This window comes from Muntiacus reevesi, chromosome 13 (genome assembly GCF_963930625.1).
Source record: "Muntiacus reevesi chromosome 13, mMunRee1.1, whole genome shotgun sequence".
NCBI lineage: Eukaryota > Metazoa > Chordata > Mammalia > Artiodactyla > Cervidae > Muntiacus > Muntiacus reevesi.
Window position 1 is genome coordinate 64,281,277 of NC_089261.1, and position 23,035 is coordinate 64,304,311.

Sequence of the window (23,035 nt, forward strand, 5' to 3'; positions counted from 1 at the left end):
CCATAGATGGGCAAACCATGCTACTGCTGTGTCAGCCATGGAGATTGGGATGGTTTGTTATGCGGCATTATTGTAAAAATAGCAAACTGGCAAGCTTCCCTGATAACTCAGTTGGTAAAGAATCCACCTGCAATGCAGGAGACCCAAGTTTGATTCTCGGGTCAGGAAGATCTGCTGGAGAAGGGAGAGGCTACCCACTCCAGTATTCTTGGACTTCCCTTGTGGCTCAGCTGGTAAAGAATCCGCCTGCAATGCAGGAGACCTGAGTTCGATCCCTGGGCTGGGAAGATTCCCTAGAGATGGGAAAGGCTACCCACTCCATTATTCTGGCCTGGAGAGGTCCATGGGGTCACAAAGAGTCAGACGCAGCTGAGCCACTTGCTCTTCACTTCACTTCACTTCACTTCAGTTAACCGATGACCCTCTCAATCTGTTACCTGATTTCTTTCAGGGCTTGGACCTCTACATTGTTATTTACCCTTTTGGTTGTTCTAAAACCAGAAGTTGGCAAACTTGTTCATAAAGGTTCAGATAGTAACTGTTCCCAGCTTTGAGGACCCACACCATGGTCTCTGAGGCATACTCTCTTCCTCCCTCCCTTCCTCTCTCCCTTCCTTTCCAGGCACATTTTATAGGAGGGCCTCTAGTTGATAAAAGGAGCTCTGGGAATCATTGAATCTCTCTCAGTTCATCTACAGATTGCAATAAGTAGAACAACAGAAATTCAGATCTCCAGATCAGCAGGCGATGTAAAGCTGGGATGCAGAACAAATGACCAGTGACGATGAAAATGAATTTAAGAGAATTCAAATTTGAATCGTTTGGGCCAGAATCTTAATTTGGACTCTTGCTCTGGGCTTCTTTTAATTTGAAGGATATTAAGTACTAGCTTCAGAATCCCTCTAGTCATTGCTTTCAGCATTTAAAATCAAAACAAAATTAATGTATTATTTAAAAACTAGGTTCATTTGAATACTAACCAGCCATAAAAAATAAGATGTTGCCATTTGCAGCAACATGCATGGACTTGGAGGGCATTATTCTAAGTGAAATAAATCAGAGAGAGAAAGACAAATACTGTATGATATCATTTATACGTGGTATCTAGAAAATACAACAAACTAATGAATATGATAAAAAAGCAGCAGACTCAGATATAGAGAACAAACTGCTGGTTTCCACTGTAGGGGTAGGGCAGTGGGGAGTACAAACTAGTGGGTGTAAGATTGGCTCAAGGGTGTATTATACAACATGGGGAATAGAGTCAATATTTTGTAATAACTGTAAATGGAAAATAACCTTTAAAATTGTATAAAAACTTAAAGAATGAAAAGTAGGCTCAATTAAATGGTGCAAAAGTCAACAGGTACAAAATGGTATACAGTAAAAATTAAATGACCTGCTCACTCTTTAAAAAAATTTTTTTGCCATTTTATTTTTTTAATTGAAGGATATTTGATTTACAAAATTTTGTGGTTTTCTGTCATACATCAACAAGAATCAGCCATGTCCCCTCCCTCCTGAAACTCCCTTCCATCTCCCTTCCCATCCCACCCTACTAGATTGTCACAGAGACCCTGGTTGAGTTCGCTGACTCATGCAGTAAATTGGCTATCTATTTTACATATGGTATTATAAATTTCCATGCTATTCTCTCCATACATCCCACTCTCTCCCTTATCCCCTTCCCCCACGTCCTTAGGTCTGTTCTCTATGTCTGTTTCTCCATTGCTGCCCTGAGAATAAATTCATCAGTACCATCTTTCTAGATTCCATATATATGCGTTAGTATATGATATTTATATTTCTCTTTCTGACTTACTTCACTCTGTATAATAGGCTCTATGTTCATCCACCTCATGAGAACTGACTCAAATGCATTCCTTTTGATGGCTGAGTAATATTCCATTGTGTATATGCACCACAGCTTCTTTACCCCTTCATCTGTGGATGACATCTAGGTTGCTTCCATGTCCTAGCTATTGTAAATAGTGCTGCAGTGAACAGTGGGATACATGTTTTCCCCAAAAAACTCTTGGTTTTGGTTCCCTCAGGATATATGCCTACTAGTGGGATTTCTGGGTCATATGGTGATTTTATTCCTAGTTTTAAAAAGAATCTCCATTTCCTGGCATGCCATGGGGGATGGAGTTGGGGAGGACTCCCACACCCCTGCCTCCCTGACTTCTCCACGTATGTCTGGTCCCACCATGAAGAGGATGGAGGTGGCCAGCAGCCCTGCAGCTCTGGTAACCGGAGAGATCTGGGCTCTAAAGCAGTGTCTGCTGAGCCGCAGCAACAGCTGGGGAAAAGCATGGCATGGCGGCCTCTTGCCTCAAGGAGCTGAGGAAGAAGGCTTGTGACATTCTGGTCATTGATAAGTCCCTGGCACCTGTCACTCTGGTCCTGGCAAAGGATGGCATCACAGTGGATGATGATGATTACTTCCTGTGTCTTCCTGCCAATACTAAGTTTGTGGCATTGGCTGGGAATGAGAAGTGGATACACAATTCAGATGGAGGTACAGCTTGGATTACCCAAGAGTCCTTCGACAGAGATAGAACAGATAGGGGCGGGGTTGAAGTGGAAGAATGTGGCCAGGCAGCGGAGGGAAGACCTACCCAGCATCATCCTGCTGTCCAAGGAGGAGCTCCAGATGTTCATTGATGTCCCGTGTTCGGAGCTGATTCAGAAACTCGGCCAAAGTCATGTGGCAGTCCAGGGGCGCCAGAGCACCCTCCAGCAGGGGCTTGACCAGAGAGGAAGCCTGTCAGTCCAGGCAGCTCCTGGAACTTTACCTCCAGGCTTTGAAGAAGGAAGGCAGCATCGTGTCGAAGCAGCAAGAATCCAGAGCTGACCTCGGGGACAAGAGGGATGCTGTTGACACCAGCGTTAGAGAGAGCTCCTCCAAAGTTATGCCTGTGAGCCAAATCCTCGTGGTGCTGAAGGAGAAATCTGCCCCAGAGTGAGTTTGTCTAGTCAGGATCTGGATGTCAGCGAGCTCCCGGGACCCTGACCTTTGCAGGGAGACACGTGTTTGGGGGTTTTTCACCCTGCAAACCCTGAATCATAGTTGCCAATTTGCCTATTATTACATGCAAAGCTTCGCTTGTAGCTCAGTTGGTAAAGAATCCGCCTACAATGCAGGAGAACTGGGTTCGATTCCTGGGTTGGAAAGATCCACTGGAGAAGGAAATGGCAACCCACTCCAGTATTCTTGTCTGGAAAATCGTGTGGACTGTAGCCTATCAGGCTCCACTGTCCATGAGGTCACAAGAGCTGGACACGACTTAGTGACTAAACCACTACCATACCGTTTTCCATAGCGGCTGCATCAATTTACATTCCCACCAGAAATGCAAGAGGGTTCCCTTTTCTCCACACCCTCTCCAGCATTTATTGTTTGTAGACTTTTTGATGATGGCCATTCTGACTGGTGTAAGGTGGTATCTCATTGTAGTTTTGATTTGCATTTCTCTGATAATGAGTGATGTTGAGCATCTTTTCATGTCTTTGTTAGCCATCTGTATGCCTTCTTTGAAGAAATGTCTGTTTAAGTTTGTTTCCCACTTTTTGATTGGGTTGTTTGTTTTTCTGATGTTGAGTTGTGGGAGCTGCCTGTATATTTTGAAAATTAATTCTTTGTCAGTTGTTTCCTTTGTTATTATTATCTCCCATTCTGAGAGTTGTCTTTTCACCTTGTTTGTAGTTTCCTTTGCTGTGCAAAAGCTTTTAAGTTTAATTAGCACACTTAACTTATTTTTGTTTTTATTTCCGTTACTCTGGAGGTGGGTCATAGAAGATCTTGCTTTGATTTATGTTACTGACTGTTCTGCCTATGTTTTCCTCTAAGAGATTTATAATTTCTGGTCTTATATTTAGGTCTTTAATTTGCTTTGAATTTATCTTTGTGTATGGCATTAGAAAGTGTTCTAATTTCATTCTTTTGTATATAGCTATCCAGTTTTTCCAGCACCACTTATTGAAGAAGATATCTTTTCCCCATTGTATATTTTGTCTCCTTTGTCAAAAAATAAGGTACCCATAGGTACATGGGTTTATCTCTGGGCTTTCTTGTTCCATTGGTCTATATTTCTGTTTTTGTGCCAGTGCCATACCGTCTGGTGGAGAAGGAAATGGCAACCCACTCCAGTGTTCTTGCCTGGAGAATCCCAGGGACAGCGGAGCCTGGTGGGCTGCCATCTATGGGGTCGCACAGAGTCGGACACAACTGAAGCAACTTAGCAGCAGCAGCAGCATACTGTCTTGATGACTGTAGCCTTGTAGTATAGTCCGAAGTCAGGAAGATTGATCCCTCTAGCTCCATTCTTTCTCAAGACTGCTTTGGCTATTGAGGGTCTTTTGTGTTTCCATATTAATTGTGACATTTTTTGTTCTGGTTCTGTGAAAATGCCATTGGTAATTTGGTAGGGACACATTGTATCAGTAGGTTGTATTTGGTAGTATAGTCGTTTTTACAATATTGCTTCTTCCTATCCAGGAGCATGGAGTATCTCTCCATCTGCTTATGTCATCTTTGATTTCTTGTAATTTTCTGTACACAGTTCTTTTGTCTACTCAGATAGATTTATTCCTAGATATTTTATTTTTTTTGTTGTTGTTGCAGTGGTGAATGGGATTGATTCCTTAATTTCTTTTTCTGATTTAAGTGATTTCTGTATATTGACCTTGTATCCCACTACTTTGCTGAATTCACTGATTATCTCTAGTAATTTTCTGAAGTTTCCTTTGGGTTTTCTATGTATGGTATCAAGTTATCTGCTAACAGTGAGAGTTTTACTTCTTTTCTGATCTGAATTCCTTTTATGTCTTTTTCTTCTCTAATTGCCATAACTAGGACTTCCAAAACAATTTTGAATAATAATGGTGGGAGTGGATACCCTTGTCTTGTTCCTGATCTTAGAGGGAATGCTTTTAGTTTTTCACTATTGAGAATAATGTTTGCTGTGGGCTTATCATATATGGTCTTTACTATGTTGAGGTATGTTTCTTCTATGCCCATTTTTTGAAGCATTTTTATCATAAATGGATGCTGAATTTTGTCAAAGGCTTTTTCTGCATCTATTGAGATGATCATATGGTTTTTATCTTTGTTAATGTGGTATATCACATATTACACTGTATTAATTTGCTAGTATGGTGGATCACATTGGTTGATTTGTGTATATTGAAGAATTCTTGCATCCTTGGAGTAAACCCAACTTGATCATGGTGTGTGAGCTTTTTAATGTGTTGTTGAATTCTGTTTGCTGGAATTTTGTTTAGGATTTATGCATCTATGTCATCAGTGATAATCATCACCTGTAATTTTCTTTTTTTGTATTTTCTTTGTTTGGTTTTGGTATCAGGGTGATTGTGGCCTTGTAGAATGAGTTTGGAAGTACTTCTTCCTCTGCAATTTTTTGAAAGAGTTTCAGAAAAATAGGCATTAACTCTTCTCTAAATGTTTGATATAATTCCCCTGTGAAACCATCTGGCCCTGGGCTTTTGTTTTTTTGGGTGAGTTTTGATCACAGTTTCAATTTCAGTGTTTGTAATTGCCTTGTTCATAATTTCTATTTCTTCCTGGTTTAGTCTGGGGAGGTTGAACTTTCCTAAGAATCTGTCCATTTCTTCTAGGTTATCCATTTTATTAGCATATAGTTGCTCATATTATTCTCTTATGATCCTTTGTATTTCTGGGTTGTCTGTTGTAACCTCTCCATTTCCATTTCTAATTTTGTTGATTTGATTTTCTCCCTTTTTTCTTGATGATAATGGCTAGTGGTTTGTCAATTTTGTTTATCTTGTCAAAGAACCATCTTTTAGTTTTATTAACCTTTGCTATTATTTCCTTCATTTCTTTCTGCTCTGATCTTTATGCTGACTTTGGGTTTTTGTTGTTGTTGTTGTTATTGTTCTTTTTTCCCCTAGCTGCTTCAGATGTAGAGTTAGGTTGTCTATTCAATGCTTTTCTTGCTTCTTGAGGTAGGATTGTATTGCTATAAACTTCACTCTTAGAACTGCTTTTGCGGAATCCCATAGGTTTTGGGTTGTTGTGTTTTCATTGTCCTTTGTTTCTAGGAATCTTTTTATTTCTGTTCTTATTTATTCAGTAATGTCTCATTATTTAGCAATGTATTGTTTAATTTCCATGAGTGTGTGTTTTTTCCCCTGTAGTTGATATCTAATCTCATAGTGTTGTGGTCAGAGAAGATACTTGATATGACTTCAATTTTCTTAAATTTACTGAGGCTTGATTTGTGGCCCAGGATGTGGTCTATCTGGGAGAATGCTCCATGTGCACTCAAGAAGAAAGTGTATTTTTCTGCATTTGGATGAAAAATCCTGAAGATATCAATTAGGTTCATTTGATCTAATGTTTCATTTAATATTTGTGTTTCCTTATTGATCCTCAGTTTTTATGATCTGTCCATTGGTGTCAGTGGGGTGTTAAAGTCACCTACCGTTATTGTGGTGCTATCAATTTCCCTTCTTACACCTGTTAGTGTTTACCTTATGTATTGAGGTGTTCCTATGTTGGGTGCATAACTATTTACAATTGTTATGTCTTCTTGGCTTGATCCCTTGATCGATCATTATGTATTGTCCTTCTTTGTCTTTTATAATATTATTTATTTTAAAGTCTATTTTGTCTGAAATAAGGATTGCCACTCGGCTTTCTTTTGGTTTCCATTTGCATGGAATATCTTTTTCCATCCTTTTATTTTCAGTCTGTATGTGTCTCTAGGTCTGAAGTACATATCTTGTAGGCAGCATATATATGGGTCTTGTTTTTGTATCCGTTCAATCAGTCTGTATCTTTTGGTTGGTGTATTTAGTTCATTTACATTTAAGGTAATTATTGATATATATTTTCCTATTGGCATTTTCTTGATTGTTTTGGGTTTGTTTTTGTAGGTCTTTCCTTTCTCTTGTGTTTAGTGGCTATGAGAGTCCCTTTAGTATTCGTTGTAAGACTGGTTTGGTGGTGCTAAATTCTTTGAACTTTTGCTTGCCTGTAAAGCTTTTGATTTCTCCATCAATTTTGAATGTGATCTTTGCTGAGTAAAGTAATCATGGTTGTAGATTTTTATCTTTCAGTACCTTAAATATATTCTGCCATTCCCTTCTGGCCTGCAGAGTTTCTGCTGAAAGTTCCACTCTTAATTGTATGAGTTTGCCCTTGTATGTGACTTGTTGCTTTTCCCTAGATACTTTTGATATTTTTTTCTTTGTGCTTAATCTCTGTTAGTGTGATTAATATGTGTCTTGATGTGTTTTTCCTCGGGTTTATTCTGTAAGGGACTCTTGGTTCTTCTTGGATTTGGCTGACTATTTCCTTTCCCATGTTGGGGAAGTTTTCAACTATAATTCCTTAAAAAATTTTCTCAGTACCTTTCTTTTTTTATTCTTCCTCTGGGACCCCTATAACTCAAATGTTGGTGTGTTTAATATGGTCCCAATGGTCTCTGAGGCTATCCTCAATTCTTTTCATTCTTTTCCCTTTATTCTTCTCTTTAGCAGTCATTTCCACCATTCTATCTTCCAGTTCATGTATCTGCTCCTCTACCTCAGTTTTCTGCTATTGGTTCCTTCTAGAGTATTTTTAATTTCAGTAATTGTGTTTTTCATATCTGTTTGCTTATTCTATATTTCTCCTATTTCCATGGTGATTGTATTAACTGTGTTAAATGTTTCTTGCATTTTCTCCATTCTATTTTCAAGTCTTCAGAGCAACTTTACTATCATTATTCTGAATTCTCTTTCAGATAGATTGCTTATTTCCTCTTCATTTGCTTGGTCTTGTGATTTTCCACCTTGTTCTTTCATTTGTGCTGTATTTCTCTGTCTTTCTTTTTTTTTTCTTCTAACTTGCTCCACTTGAGGTCTCCTTTTTGCAGGCTTCTAGGGTTGTATTCCTTCTTCCTTTTGGTTTTTACCCTTGGAGGAAAAGGTGGGTTGAGTGGTTTGTGTTGGTTTCTTGTTAGGGGTGACTTGTGCCTGTGTTCTAGTGGGAGGAGATCAAGCAGACCAAGCAGGTAATTACAGAAATAATGGGACATGTACACACACTTCCACACACACAGTTATAACCAAAGTATCCTAAAGACAAGATACAGGAAATTGACTTGGTGAACAAGGGAAACCAAAATTGATATTGACCAATTAAAAGCAGAGCTAGCTAATGCTCAATCTGGACAGCTGAGTGTGAGCAGTGCCAACTGGTGGATAGAGCAGAGAGCTCAACAGTTTAACCTACTCAGTGGAGAAAGAGTGAGGAAAAAGAAGGGATGAGAAAAAGAGAGAGCAAGAAAGAGGAGAAGGGAGGAAAAGAGAAGAGGGAGTGGAAAAGAGGGTTAGGAAAAAAGAGAGAAAAGGAAAAATAGAAAAGCAAAGATAAAGAGACATATGTGAAAAATATTTATATATATTCAGGAATAGCTACAACCAGTAAAGAACTATAAGAAAAGCAGTTGAATATATCAAAAGCAAAATCAGACACACGCAAAAAATGGGTGAGAAAGTAACAAAAAAGAGAAAAAAAAATCTTAGAATGAATTTTTTCTAACAAGAAAAACAAAGAGAAAAATCCTATAGCACTGCAAAAAGCTAATGTGAAGGTAGAAATATGTAGGGGGACTAAACAGTGTGATTTATAAGAAAAAAAAAGTTTTCAAGATTGTAGTTCTTGGTTGTGGAGTCTGCTCCTGAGGATGGGGTTGGGTTGGTGTCCTGGGATGTTTTCCTGGTTGGGGAGCTTGTGCCCCTGTCCTGGCTGATGGAACTGGATCTCCTCTCTCTGAAGGGGCAGTGCAGGGTCCAGCAGTAGGTTTTGGGGGCGTCTGTGGGTTCAGTATGTCTTTGGGCAGTCCTTCGGGCTTTGGCAGTGTTAGACTTGTCTCTTTCTGCAGCCGCTTCAGAGTGGCCCTCTCAGCATCCCTTCACTGCCAGCAGCGCCCTACTTGTCTCTGGGATCATTTCCGGTGCTTCTGTGGCCGGACCTGCCTTTCACTGCTGGCCGAAGCTTGCGAGGCAGGGGCTTGTGTGGCTCTTTTCTTGTCTCCCAGCCCATGCCCTCTGCACCACGGAGCCTCGTATGGGCTTCCCTCAGACCCCCAGGGCCCTCCCTCTGTGTCGTGGGATTGTGTTCTTTTAGCCCCAGACCTGCCCCCTGCGCCATGAGGGCCGTCTGCCTGGAGAGGTTTGTATGCCTCCCCACTCTTGGCGCCCCCAGCCGGCCCGCTGTGCCGTGGGGGTCTCTATGGGCTTCTCTCAGTCCCCTGAGCCCACCATCTGGTTGGGGCCATAGTCTGCAAGCTGTTCACGGGCTGAGAAGCGCAACTTTCTCTGTTTCCTGGCCTCTAATTCCCTACTTTGCCCGGTTTTCCGAGACCCCATAGCTCCCCACTGGGCCCGCCTGCAAGGGAGCGACCCTGTGCGCAGGAACTCCTCCTGTCTCAGGGCGCCTTCCCTCCCTCGGGGCACGAGCTGCCATCCAGAAGTTCTCAGCCTTTTCCCTTTTTATGTCTCTGTCCTCTCTCCTGTCCCCCTGGAGGCCTGGGGTCTTCTGCTGTGTCCCAGGGGTTGCTGTGTAGGAGTCGTTCCATACCTTGATGAGTTTTGGGTGTATTTGTGGGGAGGCTGGCGATCTCCCTGTTTTACCCCTCCACTATCTTCTGCCTGCGCACTCTTGTCCCTTGTCATCTAATTCCCTTCAATGGAGGCGACTACTCTTACAAATTCCTGGTGTATCCTTCATGAAGTCTTCTTTGCATATGGAGACATACATGTGTATATAGTTTCCCTTTTTAAACGTAAATGAGGGCCTAGCCTGCATGTGTCCCTGGAAGAACATTAAAGGTCAAAACACACAGCTGCAGCCTTCTTTTATTATTAGTTGTGGCATGCGGGATCTTCGATCTTCATTGTGGCATTCAGGATCTAGTTCCCTGACCAGGGATCAGCCTAGGTCTCCTGCACTGGCAGTAGGAACTCTTGGCCGCTGGACCACCAGGGGAGGCTTGCACATCATTCATTTAGATGAACGTATAGGATGTATGCACACACACTACTGTATATAAAATAGATCACTAATAAGAACCTACTGTGCATCACAGGGAACGCTACTCAGGGCTCTGTAATGGCCTATGTGGGAAAATAATCTAAAAAAGAGAGGGTGTATGTATATGTATAAACTGACTCACTTTGCTGTATGGCAGAAACTGACACAACATCTAAAATCAATTCTATTCCAATAAAAATTAAAAAAAAGAATCTATAGCATGAATTGAAAGAATTTGGACTTGAAGTATGCAAGATATGGCAAAGTGTGGGCTTTGGGCGTCGATAAAAGTGAAAACATCTCAAGGATTTCATCCCTAAGGTGGGAGGGGTGAAACAGGGATAGTTAGGGAGTTGGGATTGACATGTACATACTGCTATATAAAGTGGATAACAAGCAAAGACCTATTGTGTAACACAGGGAACTGCTCAATGTTATACATATGATACATGCATATAACATGTTAAATATAACATGAATGTTCTTTAACTTTCTAAATGGGAAAGAATTTGGAAAAGAATAGATACATGTATATTATAACTGAATCACTTTGCTGTACACCTGAAACAATCACAACATTGTTAGTCAACTATATTCTAATATAAAAGTTAAAAGTGAAGAAAAACTAGAAAATGCACTAATTTAAAATGTATAATTTAAAAAGCATGTATACATCAGTAAAACTATTAATACTACTCACATCAAATGTTCAAGTAAATATTGAACATATGAATGCCATGGTATTTACCACATAAAGTCTCTTAAGTGTTAAAACCTGTGCTCAGTTCTTTAATTTTTCTTGAAATTTAGCTGATTTATAAAGTTGTATTAGTTTCAGGTGTATGTAAGTTTTATAAGTATGTTATAACTTGATCTGTTTAGTAAAAGTGTTGCTTCCTATTTCTAAAAAAAAGAAAACAATTTCATCCCCTGTTCACCTTAAGTGGGGTTAGCAACTATGGCCTGCTAGCTCACCATCTGTTTTTTTTTTAATTAAAATTAATTAATTATTTTAATTGGAGGCTAATTACTTTACCATATTGTGGTGGTATTTGTCATACATTGACATGGGTCAGCCACAGGTGCACATGTGTCCCCCATCCTGAACCCCCCTCCCACTTCCCTCCCCACCCATCCCTCTGGGTTGTCCCAGAGCACCAGCTTTGAGAGCCCTGTCTCATGCATCAAACTTGGACTGGTCCTGTATTTCACATGTGGCAATATACATGTTTCAGTGCTGTTCTCTCGCATCATCCCACCCTCGCCTTCTCCCACAGAGTCCAGAAGGCTGTTCTTTACATCTGTGTCTCTTTTGCTATCTCGCATATAGGGTCATCATTACCATCTTTCTAAATTCCATATGTATGCATTAATATATTGTATTGGTGTTTTTCTTTCTGACTTACTTCACTCTGTATAATAAGCTCCAGTTTCGTCTGTCTCATTCCTTAAAAAACTGAAAATAGATCTGCTATATGACCTAGCGATCTCACTGCTGGGCATACACACTGAGAAAACCAGAATTGGAAGAGATGAGTGCACCCCAATGTTCATCGCAGCGCTGTTTACAAAAGCCAGGACATGGAAGCAACCTAGATGTCCATCGGCAGGTGAATGGATAAGAAAGCTGTGGTACATATACACAGTGGAATATCACCACCTGCTTTTATATTACCCATGAGCTAGGAATGATGTTTGCTTCCTGAAAAAAATCAAAAGAAGAATCATATTTCATGTCACATGAAAATTATGTGAAACTCAAATTCAGTGTTTATAAATAAAGTTTCATTGAGACACAGCTACACTCATTGATATATTGTCTATGGCTGCTTTTGCACTACAATGGCAGTTGAGAGATTCTAACAGAGACCACGTGATCACACAGCTTGAAAGACTTACTGTCTGGATATTTGCAGAAAAAGTTGGCTGGCCTCTGACCTAATCACAAATATAGTTGAACATTCTGACCATTTAAAATTTGGTGATGGGCATATACCATCAGCATGCATTTTTCTTGTGAGAGCTAAAGGATTCTTTGGGAGAAACTCTGAAATCTTTTGACTGGGCTGAATCTACTGTAATTTTAAATAAAAAAGAAAACAGATTCTTTCATCCTATTTGAAATCCAAAATCCAAGATGCAATAATTATCAAACATTATTTAAAATTCAATCAAAACCAGACTTACTAATGGATTGGAATGAATAGCTTCCTAACCTTTCCTTTAAGCATGCTCTTAATTTAGAAATTAGCTGTACGTTAGCAAATAAAATATGAACGAGAGTTTGTACTAAAAGAAACTGACTTTTGGTTCTTTTCATTCTAAATCAAACAGGGCAGCAAACGACCTTTTTCAGGCCTGGAGCTGAAAAATTTTCAGAGATGGTAAATCCTTATTCATGTGTTATTTAGGGATATGTCATGGCGAACGGCTTTCCTGGTGGCTCAGGCGGTAAAGAATCTACCTGCAATGCAGGAGACCCAGGTTTGATCCCTGGGTCAGGAAGATCCACTGCAGAAGGGAACGGCAACCCACTCCAGTATTCTTGCCTGGAGAATTCCATGGACAGAGGAGTCTGGTGGACCACAGTCCATGAGGACTCAAGGAGTCAGACACGACTGAAGTGACTTAGTGTGCACACACAAAGGTCTTAAAGTGATTTCTCAACTTGAATAAATGACATCAGAAGCTTTTAGAAAGTCAAAGGAAAAGCAAAAATCAATTCAGTCATAAGGAAAGTATGTCAGATCCCGTAACTATTCTAACAACAGTGAAAAGAAGTAAATTAAAAAGAAAACTGTAACCAAAAAGATATACAGCTAGAAAAGAAATATTTCTCTCCTCCCTTACTCATATCTGACTAGTCTTTCAGGACTGAATATAGGAGTGGAAGATGGAAATCCACAGTGAGGACTGTAGATGAGAGAGGTAAAAAGAGTGGTAAACCTTCTGGAAAGCTGTCCATCTGTGAGAACTTCAGAGCTGTCACCTATGACTTGTTTTGTTGAGCCTGAAATAATCACTATTTGATGTTTTGTGAAGGTAGGGGGTGGCAGACCATGTAACTCTACTCATTCTTCTTAAAAAAAAAAAAGGAAACTGAGGAACAGAGAGATTAAGTTAGCACTCAAAGCTGAAACCATTACCACCAGACATTTCAAAACAGTTAACCAGCAATTCAGGTTTCTTCCTCAATCATGAGGAATTTTGATAACCTGCTATGTTCAAAGCACTGATCCAGGCATGAAAGTGAAAGCGTTAGTCACTCAGTCATGTCTGACTCTTTGTGAGTGCATGGCTGGTAGGCTGTCAAGCTCCTCTGTCTCTGGACTTCTCCAGGCAAGAATACTGGAAAGGTACCTGTTCCCTTCTCCAGGGAATCTTCCCAACCCAGGGATCAAACCCAGGTCTCCTACATTGCAGGTAGATTCTTCACTGTCTGAGCCACCCGGGAAGCCCAAGAATACTGGAGTGGGTAGATTATCCTTTCTCCAACAGATCTTCCCGACCCAGGAATCGAACTGGGGTCTCCTGCATTGCAGGTGGATTCTTTACCTGCTGAACTGCCAGGGAAGCCTTAACCCAGACATAGTGGGACCCAAAGACATGTAAAACACAAAGCCCTTGTCTGTCTGGAGAAAAAGAGTTGTAGAAGTTAGGCATGTGATAAGTTATCTTAACATTTTATTTTTAGTAAATAAAAGAGGAGGCTTTCCAATCGGGGTCACATGGCAAACTTAAGAGTGGAGCATGTGGGTCTGGTTTTAAGAGGTAGGGGGTTAAGCCTCCCTCTCCCCTGTTTTCATTGGAGAACTCACTTCCTTTATATGAACCACTTTCAGGGTAGGCCAGGCCTACACTGATGGGCTCAGTAGGATGCATAATTTTTTGTAGATTGAGTTCTCTTTTTAATCTTTGATCCTATTGGACTTTATTTTGGTGAACTGTACATTTTTTTTTCTCCCAAACAACTAATAATCTCTGCACCACTTATTGAATAATGGGCTGTTCCCTTTTCTCACTGGTTCAGGATAATGTTCACAGTCACATGTACATAATACCTCTATGTGTCAGGAGCTTTGATATCTTTAGTAATGGACCTGTGCATCTTCTCGGTGACTCAGACTCTGAAGATCTTTCCTTTGTTTGGTAAATTCTCCATCTAATGACTCTTGCTGGGAAAGAGAGCTTGCCTTGACTAGAAAACTTGAAAATGCCAAGAGCTTGTTCCCCATGCTCCTCTGCACTTAGGCGAAGAACACATGATTTAGGCTCAAACAACCAACAGACCTATTTAGTCTTCACAACTGGGGTTATTGATCTCAGGAAGGTGACTGAGCAGAGGTCATTCTGCTGTTGTATCAACAATTTCTACTCCTCAGGAGCACATCGGACCAGGCTAGTTGTGACAGCCAAGTATTCAGTGGTGGGGCTGGGAGTCTCTGCATGCCCTTTGGTGCCAGGAATTTCTGCCATCCTGATGCCCACATGGTCTTCCTGGATCCTTCTTTTCCCCATGTCTGATCCTCCAACCTTCTGAGAAATTTCATAAGCAACATGATAGTCTTGAATATGTTCCTCTTCTGCCTCAATCAGCCAGAGTATGTCTCTGTTACTCGGAACTAAAACCTTGATTGATACATGCAGGATATCATTTGATTCTCAAGTCTTCACACCTCTCAAGACACATATCATCACCCCTGTTAGGTTTAGATAATTTGTATTCAATAAGAGTATTAACTTGCCTAAGAGCACACAGCTAAGAAGTGATAGACGTGGAATTTAAATCCAAATTGCACCACAAATATTCTCTCTCTCTTTATAAGTAAATGGTGGTGGTGATCTAGTCACTGAGTTGTGTTTGACTCTTGTAACCCCATAGACAGTAGCCCTCCAGACTCCTCTGACCATGGGATTTCTCAGGCAAGAATACTGGATGGTCTGCCATTTCCTCCTCCTATGTGTGTGTGTATATATATACATATGTGTGTGTGTGTGTGTGTGTGTGTGTATACACATGCATGTGTGCTAAGTTGCTTCAGTTGTGTCTAACTCTTGCAACCCCATGGACTGTATGTAGCTCACCATGATCTTAGTCCGTGGAATTTCCCAGGCAAGTATACTGGAGTGGGTTGCCATTTTCTTCTCCAGGGGATCTTCCCAACCTAGGGATTGAGACTGAATCTCTTGGGTCTCCTGCGTTGGGACGCCAGTTCTTTACCGCTAGCGCCACCTGGGAAGCCCAATTGTATATATGTATGCATACACACACACACACACACACACACAGAGACACATATGGCAGACCATATGTATAGTTTTATTTCTTCTTATTCTCTTACCTTACCTCTTCTTGAGTGTTTCTTTGTCTAGATAAGCAATTGGACACTTGTACAGTTTTTGAAAACCACAGAGGGACAAATTATCAGCTGTGATTTAAGAGGCTTCATTTTCTGTGGAGAAAAAAGGGACTCTTGTACTCTGTTGGGGGGTAAGAAACTGGTGCAGTCACTATGTAAAACAGTGTAAATTTCCTTAAAAAACTCAAACTAGACATACCATATGATTCAACGATTCCACTCCTGGGTATATATCTGGAAAAAATGAAACCCCTAATTTGAAAAGACATATGCATCCCAGTGTTCACAGCAGCATTATTTACAATAGCCGAGACACAGAAGCAATCCAACTGTCCATCAACAGGCGAATGACTTAAGAAGATGTGATGTGAATATACAATGGAATATTACTCAGCCTCAAAAGAGAATGAAATTCTGCCATTTAAAACAACATGCATGAACCTTGAGAAGATCATGCTTAGTGAAATAAATTGGACAGAGAAAGATAAATACTATATGATGTCATATGTGGAATCAAAAAAATAATACAAATGAATCTACATACAAAACAGAACAGACTCACAGACACAGAAAAAATATTTATGGTTACGGGGGGAGAGGGGCAAATTAGGAGTATGGGATTAACAGATAAAAAGTGCTTATATAAAGTAGATAAGCAGCAAAGATTTACTGTATGACATAGGAAATTTCCCCAATATTTTATAACAATGTATAAGGCAATATAATCTGCAAAATCACTACGCTGTACATCTGAAACTAACACAATATTATAAATCAACTATAATTTTTAAAGTGAAAGTGAAAGTTGCTCAGTCGTGTCCGACTCTTTGCGACCCCATGATCTATACAGTCCATGGAATTCTCCAGGCCAGAATACTGGAGTGGGTTGACTTTCCCTTCTACAAGGGATCTTCCCAACCCAGGGATTGAACCCAGGTCTCCAGCATTGCAGGCTGATTCTTTACCACCTGCTGGTGCTGAGGCACCAGGGAAGTCCAATTTTTAAAGAGATGACTCATCTTTAGTATGATTTTCACTTAACGGGGTTATGTGAGGTATTCCTAGCTCCTGTGTGTGCATGTGCACACCCACCCACACACCCATCCACAAATACATACTTATGTGAAGAGCTTTGGTTCCTATATAAAGATTTTTTGTTTGTTCGCTTCAGCATATTTTAAAACTCTCCAGACACAGAAACTGCGGCAGGGTTGGCCAGAGAAGCTCTTTCACGTTCAGGCTGGTCCACAAACCAGATGCCTCTGATAAGAGAGAAGCTGTGAAGGGGAAAATAGCTGGCCACAGGCTTTATTTATTTATTTGGGTGTTGCTTTGTTTCTGCAAAAAGCATCATGGTTCACTTTGAGTCTTCCGATTTTTTCCCCCCCTCCGAGCAAAATTTTGATGCTGCAGGGATTCTTACCAAGAAAATTCTCAGCAAATAAATCCAAGGAGACTATGTGATTTATGTTTGCACATAATTTTCCTGGTGTGGATCCGAGGTAACAGACAGGCTGGATAATAAACATGGTGCTGGAAGAATTTCTTCAATTATGGAGCTGGTGAAGCTCTGTTAAGAACTATGGAACTGATAGCCCCCGCCTGGTCCAATAAGCCAAGAGGGTAATTTCCACTTCTTTAAGAGGATGAAGATTTGATACAGGTATATTCATCTCGAGTGAATAAAAGCCCATGCTTTTGATTCAGGAGGATACCAGGCTCTTCTTTCTCTCTTGCAGAAAAACATTCAAGTAAAAACACCCTTGTGAGAATTTCCCACAGGAAATTCCAGGAATCTGCTCAGATTAAAAAGGCATCCAGTTATTGATTTCCTCTGATAGAGAGGACCTTCTCTGCACACTGAGTTCTCTCTTGGAAGGCCAGTGACTTGGTTCTGGGAATGGTGAGATGCTGGAAGATGAAGTGATGCTCTTCATCGGAGATTCTGGGCGTGTACGGATGCTGACAGCCACGCGTCAACTGCACTGCAGAATCCAGCTGCCTCTGTTGCAGGCACAGACTCAGCAGTGCTAGGAAATTTCTGAGACTGCACTTTTATTCCAGATTCATACTTTTTCTTTGGTACCCCCATTCACACAGGTACTTCTAGTCCGTTTTGGTTAGTATTGTAGATAACATTAGAAATGGAGCTTGGCCTGTAGCAAGCAGGAGAGCTGATTTCTTCTGAAATTAAATTCGGATTAGCCATAGTACCTCCTCTCTCTGAAAGCTGTGCTGAATAACAAGGTGAAACTGAATGCTGTTCCCAGGAAATTTATGCCACATTTGCGGCGACATTTCCAATAAAAAATTGAATTGATGAGCAGAGAGTTAATCATGTTGTAACTGTGTATAATCTCGTGAATCACTCTCCACTGGAGTCATAATGAACTGGTGGCGGGCCCCGAGCTAGCCAGTGATGTTTCCTGCCTTGGCTTTCTGTGAGCAAGAATCCGGCAAGCAGGCACAATGCCTTCTGTGGAGAGCCAGTTAAGAAACTGTATTTGCCTATAAAAAGCTCACGCTTTTAGTTTGTCCTGATTTGGAACAGATTTAGCTGTTTTTCTACCTCAAGATGTGGTGATAATGACTCAAAAAGAATTTCTTCTCTAGGCGCATTCTGAAAGGTCCGTAAAGAAAATACTCCTAGGTGAACCGAAAGGGACAAAATGATAATTACTTTAGTACTGCTGTTTTTAAGCAGTGACCGGTAAGCCCAGATGATTATGTATTAATGGTCCTTTCTCTATTGCAGTGAAAAAGGAACTTGCTTAAGCTTCAGATAAACCTGATTTTAGCATTCATCCAAACAAATGAAAATTACATTTGTGATCTCCTTTCACCTCTTTGAAGTTCCAATACTGAGTATTTTGTAACCAGTATACATTTGATCCCTCCAGTGATCATGAACTCTACTATTAATATGTATACACAACGCCTTAAAAATCAGCTCTTGGTGCAATCTGCCATTGTGTTTTGAGTGAATGACTCATGGCTGCAGATTTAAATGGTACCTACAGAGAAAGCTTATTTGAATTTTTTAAGAATGATGTTCCCTTTCCAGGTAAAGTGTCAAAAGAATGCTCCCAGTTAATTTTTCTGGAATCCAATGAAAATGTATGACTCCTTTTCCTCCTTCCTCAAGGGAACAATTAACCATTGCTCAACGATTAATACAACAGGCTGAAATTTTTATCAGTTAAAACTATCCTCCCTATCAAATTTTGGTTTAAATCTCAAATTTAAAAGATTGACATTTAAATGGCTTTTGATGTTGCTCACCAAAGTGAGAAAAAAGTCCAAGTGACTACAAGTTGTCTAATTCATAAATGAATCATATTTGTGGCTTCACAGTTTTGACAAGAGCCAAGTAATGTTGTAAAATTATGGTTCTCCTGGCATGGTGAGCCTTGCACTGGGGGCCAGTCTCCCATGGATGGAAAGAAGTCATTTCCTATGAAATGTGTGTTATCATTCTGACCACTGCCCTGGGTTCTGAAAAAGTATCCAAATGCTGACAGTTTACTATGACAGTGCAAACCGGTCATCCCAGAATATGTGGTTTACAAAAAGAGAAGAAATGTATACTCATTAATCCTAGATGTGAAAGAACCCAGAACAGTTATTGGGAGCTCTCTTAAAATTTGTTATTTTTGTAATCCTCCATTTGGCCCTTCTAAAACCTATGAAGCCCCTTTGATCTGTTCTGTCCAATATAGGAGCCACATGTGGCTATTTAAATTTAGGTTAAGTAAAAACTGCACAAAATTAAAAATTCAGCTCCTCAGTTGCCTCTGTCCCATTTCAAATACTCAATATCCATGTGTGGCTGGTGGCCACTGTGTCAGGCGGTGCAGACACTGAACATTTTCATCATTGCGGAATGTTGTATTGGATATTGCTGCCCTCAGTGGAGAAGGAAAAAAGAGAAATATGTATTGAGAAGTTACCATGTGGTAGGCATCATATTTGCTCTAGATTCTTCCCATTTCACAGTGAAGAAGTTTAGCTTCAGGGAATTTAAGTCACTTGCTCAAGTCACATAACTGATAGAGAGTGGTTAGGACTCTAACCAATTACACTTGATTCCAAGCCCAGGGTCATTTCCAATGTATGGCCACATGCTGGCTCATCCATTTATCTCTCTAACACAGACTTAATGAGGGAGAGACTGTATATTTTAATAATTATTTCAAGACAGCAGGTGAAAACTGATACTGAATACACTGGTCCCTCTGCTTTCTGGACAGGTCCTAGCAACCGGGACTATCAATTTAAGGAGATGAGGATATTTCCTGGCTTCATAGCACTAGTGGGGGAGTCAAACCCTCAACATATAATCAAAAACTAATTATCAGCTACAATTGTGATAAGTATCAACAAGGAGAGCCCATCTGTTTTGGGGGAGGCTTCCAAATTCCATTAAATAACAACCACAATAATAATTAGCATGTGAAGCTTTTGTTTTCGATGCCTGCAAAGTTCAAGTGAGTAACACAAACCTGTGATACTGTGGGCTTCCTGACGGATGAGCCCACTGTAATCTTTATGCCTGGTAAACAGAGAGATCTATTTCATTCAAGGTCATCCTAGGTTAGCCTGAGCAACTTCAATTTCATTCCATTCTCCTTGAGTAGAGGTGCTTCTGAAATGAAGAGCTGAGATCGACTAATTTGTCAACATTACAAACAGGAGCCTTATTGTCGTAACTCTTCCCCCTCATTGAGGCTTCCCACGGCAGCAGCTGACATATGATCTTCGCAGATGAAGATGCCAGCGCCTGGCTATTTCTTGACCACACTGCTGAGGGCCAGATAGTGGGAAAATGCTTCTTCTTAGCCATTTCTTTGTAATTTTTTTAACAGGTTTAAGCTCAAATACTCATGAAAGGAGATTGAGAACCAATACACAATAGCATGAAGTTCAAAACGCTAGGAAAAAAAACAAACCCAAGCCATAAACTGTTATCATTTTGAGTGTTTTATTCCTTTTAATGCTACTCTATTAGTTTCAATAAAAGGACAACAGGATGTCCATTAAACCATAACTTGACACGCTTATTATGCCAATAAGATTAGTTTTTGTGAAGCACTCATGTACCGGTTATAGTTTATAGAAAAATTGATTTCACAGAATCAGAGAAATTAGAATTGGAAACATTCTATTAGGTCACTAGATACATCCTCTGAGACTATAATAGAATTGATCCCTAGTTTGCAGTATGTTATCCAATGCATTTTTCTATCCAGCTTTGATAGGCTTGTATATTTATTATAGGCTGGCAATATGTACCACTAAAAATTATACCAACTCATCTGAGAAATAAAACTCTAGAAAATAAGCATTTGTTGTGCACTAATTTTACTTTGGTGGATACATTTTTAATATACAAATGTTTACAGCCTCTCGTCTTGTAAGAGACAAGGAAGCAGCAGTGGATCGTGGGTTAGCATTACAATCAAATAGTGAATTTGCATATCTTAAGTTGCAGAAATTTCCCCAGACATCATTTCCCATCAGACTCCTACAAAATATAGTATGAATTTTTGATTCTCAAGAAGGGCTTTTTTTTTTTTTTGTACAGGAAATTGAGCCATGTGCCCCATGCAAGTGCCTGCAATTAAACACTTGGCTGGACTGACATTTTCTTATTTGGGAGCAGTGCGTACAAAGCTGTGACTTTTGGAGACACATTTGCAAGGAAGTGGCAAGTGAAGCTGGAGAGCTGGGGAGGGCTGCGGCCAGGGAATGAGCTGGTGTTACAAACTTTCCGTGTTCTTTCTTCCTTCTTTCTTAGCAGCAACTCAGAGAGGGAAAATGAGAGGAGAAGGAGATGGCTTCACCAGGAAAATTTACATAAAATACAATCGGCCTATAAACTCCTGGGATCTCCCGGGTCAAATGAGTGGGATTGTTTCTCTCGGCTCCACCACAAGCAATTCAGGAATTCTCTTCCTCTATAAAACCAAACTTGAAGTTCATTTACATCCGATTTCATTGATTAAAGATGGAAAGAAGGAATTTCTCTGGTGGCCCAGTGGTTAAGACCCCATCTTGCAATTCAGGGGACACAGGTTTGATCCCTAGTCAGGGAACTAAGATCCCACATGTCATGGAGCCACTACTGAGCCCAAGGGCCACGACTACTGAACCTGACGAGGTAAATAAGTAAAACAAATATTTTTTAAAAAGATGAAGGGAAGTTCACAGTATGAGGTTTTTTCCAGCATGCCAGGTTTTCCCTTTACCCCTTGGTCCTTCATGGAGATGGAAGAGTGTTGAATGTGGGCTGGGTTGGTCGGTCAAGGAGGGTGATCAGGGCTATGTGTGGAGAAAGGCAGACTGGAAGCCACCACAATGAAGCATTTGGCTAAATAATGCCAGGTTTCCCCTGGGGGTTTGCATTCTTATGTCCCTGTTCAAAAGCCCAGATGAAATTCTTGTTTGTTCAGGATGCAGCTGATGCGTATTATGTCTGGAGGGCGTCCCAGAGAAGGCCTTATGCATCTTTCGTACACCTGCACATTAAATGAGCAAGAATGCCCAGGTGCTAAGACTTCTGAATTCATGGTAAATGACGCAAACAGGTAATTTTGCTTGTCCAGAAAGGAGTGCGATCAGTGGTACAGTTTTCCTAAACTCTCCATCACTTCAGAGAATGTGAACTGAAGGGCAGTCAAGCGGCGACGAGACCTACTTGCTCAGCACAGCGTGTCTGCTCTGACAGATGCCAGTCACAGACAAGGAGGCTGGCCCCCCGGGCATCCTCGCACCCAAGGCAGGAGCTAGTAAGACTGTGTCAGATTCACAGGGGCAGGCGCCTTGGCCATGTTAACCCCTGAATGGCAGCAGTTAAGACAGGTTTATCCCCGGGACCCAAGGCTATGCCACCATGAGCTCAGTGAACCCTCTCTGACGAGAGATAGGGAACCGCGCTCTCGGGGTCAAGCAGACTTCCTGTAGTGATGGAGCGCCTACCCTTGTTGCTCAAACTGTGGTCCCAGGACCAGCAGAGTCAGCATGGCCTAGGAATCTGCTGTACCTGCAGACTCCTGGACCCCACCCTACTGAGTTAGTATTTATTTCAGCAAAATGCTAGTGATTTTCCATAGTAGCTGCCTGGACCAGCTAAGAAGGGACAGAGTTTGTCCAGTCCAGTGGCAAGTTGATTTCATTTTCATCTCAGCAAAAGCCACTAAGTAATCATCCTCTTCATGATTATACACATTCCTTTTCTTGGTCTTCTTCCACTGTTTCCTTTGGGAACTAGCTTTTCCTAACTGCATGTGATTTTGGCAAGGCTGTCCCCAGGAAGGCTGTGCCCCTGACTGAAGCTGGCCAGGAACAACCCCTTTCTGGAGCTTGCCATAGCCGGGGGCGGAGGGCTGCTTTATTCTTCTCAGTCCTCCTGCGCAAGGACAAGATGGGGACTGGTAGGGGTCTCTTGCCACTGCAGGAGGGTATCTGCTTGAGATGGAAACCAGGAGAGTCAGGCAGAGCAGAAATAAGGAGGGAAAGAAATCATTTGAATCTGCAGCTCAGTTGTCCCAGAACTCAGGTCACTCCAGGTACTTCTGAATTGCACGAGCCAATAAAGTCACAATTTCAC

At 40.9% G+C, this 23,035-nt stretch overlaps 1 pseudogene; it reads left to right on the top strand.

The window, feature by feature from the left end:
• The first annotated feature begins 2,219 nt into the window (after positions 1-2,219).
• LOC136146155 (DNA fragmentation factor subunit alpha pseudogene) lies at positions 2,220-2,969 on the top strand (annotated as a pseudogene).
• The last annotated feature ends 20,066 nt before the right edge of the window (positions 2,970-23,035 follow it).